Raw genomic sequence first — 4,887 nt, 5'->3', positions numbered from 1 at the left:
AAACAGAACACAGAATGGAGTATCACAGAAAAAATAAAGGATTAAAAAGGAGAGAGCATGGATGGGAGAAGAACATGTGGAATTGTTCCTTGGGAGATGCTTGGAAATAGGTACCCTCTGTGTCTGCTTCCTTTAGATTTTAAGCACATCGGAATAGCAGCTCTTTGGTACCTTTAATAGAGTTTATTACAAATAATGGTGGAAGTGCTGAAGTTTGAATGATGTGCTATTACATGTAAATGAGTGTGGATTCAAAGTTATGGCTCTAATAAACACACAGTGTTCACTTCACTTGCATTCAGATTGGTTTTCATAAGTGGAGGAGAAAGTACTGTAGATGTAGCAAATTCATCACAGCCCCAAGGACACCCAGGGGAGCATATCATCCGCTGGAACAAAACAGGCCATTCATTTCACACGTGAAAAGCAAGAGAACCACCGGCTTAAGAGATCAGATCCTGTGAATTCCTCTGAATAGTGTCGAAGATCATTGACTAACCAAGTAAGAAATAATCGGACCTAATCAGAGGCCTCCATCAGCTGTTCAGATCTATGGGCCCTTTATGTTCTGTTTGGCCATCCTGGAATTGCTTGGCCGAACTGAACTGCTTCTTGTTTACACACCTGTACATGAACGATTCCAATTTTACAACAGCTCAGCCTGGTCTGGTATTTGATTTAATGTGGGTATGGAGCCATCTTTAATGGGGGCAGATTATAAATAACACGAGCTTGGGCTGTGGAGTCAGTCCTTGGTTTGAAGCCTGGTGTCCCCACTTAATATCTGTGAGAAAGTAAGTCTATTACCTAACCTCTCTGGGCCTCGGATTCCTTGTCTCTAAAAAGATGAGTGCACCATCCTCAGAAGTTGGAAATAAGAATTGGAAGGGATGGGGGTGCCTGGGTGGCTCAGTGAGTTAAAGCCTCTGCCTTCAGCTCAGGTCATGATCTCAGGGTCCTGGAATGGAGCCCCGAATCGCAATCTCTGCTCAGCGGGGAGCCTGCTTCCCCCCCACTTCTCTCTCCACCTGCCTCTCTGCCTACTTGTGATATCTGTCAAATAAATAAATAAAATCTAAAAAAAAAAAAAAAAAAAAGAATTGGAAGGGATGGTGGTTGCCAAGTGTCTAGCAGGGGGCCCTGACAGAAGGAGGTGCTCCCACGAAGAAGGATTCTGCCCAGTCTCCCAGCCCGCCCCCAGAGTCCAATATTAGGCTCGAAGCTACAAGGGGGATATGAAAGCCAGCCACTGGTGAACCAGGCTTGCATTACGCTACACGGCCTTCTTGATGCCTATTAGATGTCTGCAGTGAAAAGAGCTATACATTCTAGAGCAGGTCTCAGGGGTCATCAGTGCTCTTTTGTGAACACCCTCTCACCGAGCTGCTTACCGAGAGGGAAAGGAACTTTTACTTCAGACACAGCTTTAAGGAGAAAAATTATTTTCCTTCCTGCTAATACAAATATATTTAGTGTGTGAAATGTTAGCCAAAGCTATTCTTACTATTGTTTCAGAAAATCCAAGCGACCGCAGACCAGGAATTGAGAAATGCGGACTTTCTGCAGACATGCTGCCTCAGTCACGCTGCTATTCCCATGATGCTTTCTGCTCAGAGATGAACCGTAACAGTTTCATTATATTTCAGACTTTCCCATTTGAAGTGGCGTGAGGCTAAGCTAGCGCACTTACGAGAGCTATTTCCTATTTTGATTTCCATCTCTAGTTAAATGCCATAGAAGATACTGCACTATTCCCTGTGTGAACTATAATCGATAATTATGATTTGCTATATAAATTTACAAAACAGATGACCCACAAAGGCATGGGCTTTTAAGCAGTTGTGAGACCTTAGAAAATTTACTTATCTCCCTAGGTTTCAGGTCTCCAGCTGAGAAAATAATGTACCATTGTTATGAAAATTAATTGGTGGAAGAAATGAAATATGTACCGAATTTTCTAGCATAATCTCCTTCCAAGCTTCCTGTGATAAGATAAGATAATAATAATTCAGTTCTGGATTAATAAAGCCCCGAATGTGCCCGAACTACTCTAAGTGCTTTCTACATCCTAGTTCACTTCATATTCTCAAGGACCTTATGAGTTAGGGACTATGATTATCCCCATTTTACAGAATAAGAAACTGAGGCACAAAGAGGTTAAGAAATTTGCATAAGGTCACTTACAAGTAAAGGGGTGGGGATCAAGTCCAAGTAACCTGTTCCAGAGATTGGATGCATACGTTCTATGGTGTCTGTTAAATTTGGCTTCATGACAACATTTTTGGAAGATTTCATGTATCTGTGATCCCTGTATTTCTGTAAAGGAAGGCAAGGATCTCTTTCAGTACAAAGTACTAGATAGAAGTTTAAATTTTCTTTTCATCTGTCTCTTTTCCCAGGTAATATTGCTAGACTCAAATCAAGTTAGTAAATTGCTGCCTAGACCTTACCCCTACTTTGCTAAATTCAGTCTTCCTTCAGCCAAGGCATCAGAGAAAAACAAAATCTGTCTTTTGCATCTCAAATGAATTGCTTTTCATTCCCACCTGGGGGAACTTGCATACCTTCTGCATTCTGGATTCTGGATGCATAAGGAAAGTGTGCATTTTGATATTGGTATCAATAGTTCCATTGATATATTGACTCTGTGTGTATCATCTCATTGTCCACTCTGTACTTTCTCTAACATGTGGATCTGGACGTAGAAAATCCAGAAGGAGCCCTTGATTTTCACAAATATGCACATGTACACGCACACCATCTTTATATCTACTTTATTGTAATTTATATGTACTTTATGCCCTTTACTTAGATAACGTTTACATCATACTGATGCAAACAAATAAAATAATTAAAAGTGATATGATATAAACATTCTTTCCATCAACTGAGTCCTAGTACATGGGAGTTCAAACACTCTCCCTCCTTCTACCCCGACCCTCACTAGCAAAAAAGGACTACACTTTCATTGTTTTACATAGAGCAATTCAGTCCTCACTTTGTTCTATTTTTTTCTTTCCATAATTTTTCTGGGGCCCAGGCTTCCTGCTCATCTCTTCACATCAGGCTGGCTCATCAAGATAAGAGAAATTTTGAAGCCAGCCTCTGAGATAGTCCATTTTCACCCTATTCTGTTACATTAAGCTTGTCCACAATCCAAGGGGGGTGAATGCATCTCTGAGGACAACCAGCCTTGGCAATTAGGCGGCAAGTACTAACATCCCACCTTCAACCTCCTTCTTAACCACTCCAGGCAGCTGTCTCTTGCCCTACATGAGGAAACCCCGAGGGCAGGATTCACCCAGCCACCTAATAGTCCATCCCAGAGATTTCCTGCTTCTTGGCAGAGAAGCTGCTTCTAATTGCTCTGCCTCCTGAGGCTGTTGACTGGAGGAAAAGAGATAGGATGCGAGACAGGAGAGGCACACCGTGGAGGGTTATCAGCACCTTGGGGTGGGAAAGGAAGGGTGCTAATGGAGGACAAATGTGCAGAGTTGAGGGAGCACCTCTGGAGGCAAATCAGAGAAGGATCATGCCAGAGAGAGACCTGGAAGCTTCTCTTGGCTGTGTGCCCTACAAGAATAACTTAGAGATCGAGAATCAGATTCGGGTCTCCTGGATGATCACCCCTATTTTATCCTTTGCTAACCTGCAGGGAGCTGACATTTTTTTCCCTCCTCTCTTCTCTTTCTGTTACCTCATGGTCAGCATTTCCAATTAAAATTTATTTAACACCAACCATGGGGGCGATGTCTGCAGAAGAGATTAAGAGGAAAAGCTAGACCCTACCCTGGAAAACCGCGGTGTTTCTCAGAGAAGCCTGCTGGTTCTTCGGGAGCCTCTGTGCCTGGCCACCCGAAAACAAGTACGGAGCCCCTGCAGCTCAGCTTCAGTCCCAACTACCTTTAAACCAGGCTAATAAGGAGCACAAAAGGAATTAGTGAAATTCCCAATTCTGCCAGGTCTGTGGACTTTGGCGCACAATGGGAGTGTCTTGGTAAAAGTTAGAAATGCCTCAAGGAGGTGTACACTTGCAAAATGGAAAGCCAGTCAGCCCCGTGAACGCTGCCAACCCCTGAGAACGCTGAGGGTCCGGGGTGGGGGGGCCGGGGGACGGTGCTTGGCTCCGCCGAAGTCTTCCAGCCAACACCAGCCTCTGTGCCATCAGCCATTTTCTCCTCATGGAAACCATTTTGCCATCAAAGAAAAAAATTACATTTTCCCCTCATTTAATGATGTGGACTTCTGCTAAATTAAATGTGCTAAGAGGCGGACAGCCAACATCTATAAAGGAGAAATCTCAGACTCCTGTTTTCTGCTGATCTGTGCTTCCTTGAAAACAGACACCGGGTGATGGAAAATGTGGTAAAAGTTTTAACGTTCCTGCTAAAAGGAAAAACACCTTTTCTTTCCTTTATGTTGGCCAGCCACACCTGGCAAGGCAAAGACCAGCTGAGTGAAAAGTCATTTGTGCAAAACCCAGCTGAGCTGTCAGTTGAGCTCAGCAAGCAGTGACTTGGACACAAACAAACAGAAATCTGGAGAAGGAACCAGCAGCTTAAGGGACAGTGCATTTCTTGGGTTAGAATAAGTATAGATATTCAGCTTTTTTTTTGAATTGGCAAGATGTCATTCACCTTCAAAGGAATATTCTCAAGAGAATATCCCAAGTTAAAACAAACCCCAAGTACACAAGTTTATTTTATATGACATTAATGCCTGGCACACAATGTGAGAAAAATAAAAATATTGAAATCCATTCTTCATAAAGTAGAACATATTTTCTCTAAAATTCTCAATGTGATACCAATCCTACGTGAAGCTGAGTAGGGGAGGAGACAGGAGATGGAGACAGCTAGTGATTCCTGGAAGTTTTGTCTCTAACTG

This window comes from Neovison vison, chromosome 5 (genome assembly GCF_020171115.1).
Source record: "Neovison vison isolate M4711 chromosome 5, ASM_NN_V1, whole genome shotgun sequence".
NCBI classification, from domain to species: domain Eukaryota; kingdom Metazoa; phylum Chordata; class Mammalia; order Carnivora; family Mustelidae; genus Neogale; species Neogale vison.
Note: the sequence above shows the minus strand (reverse complement) of the source record.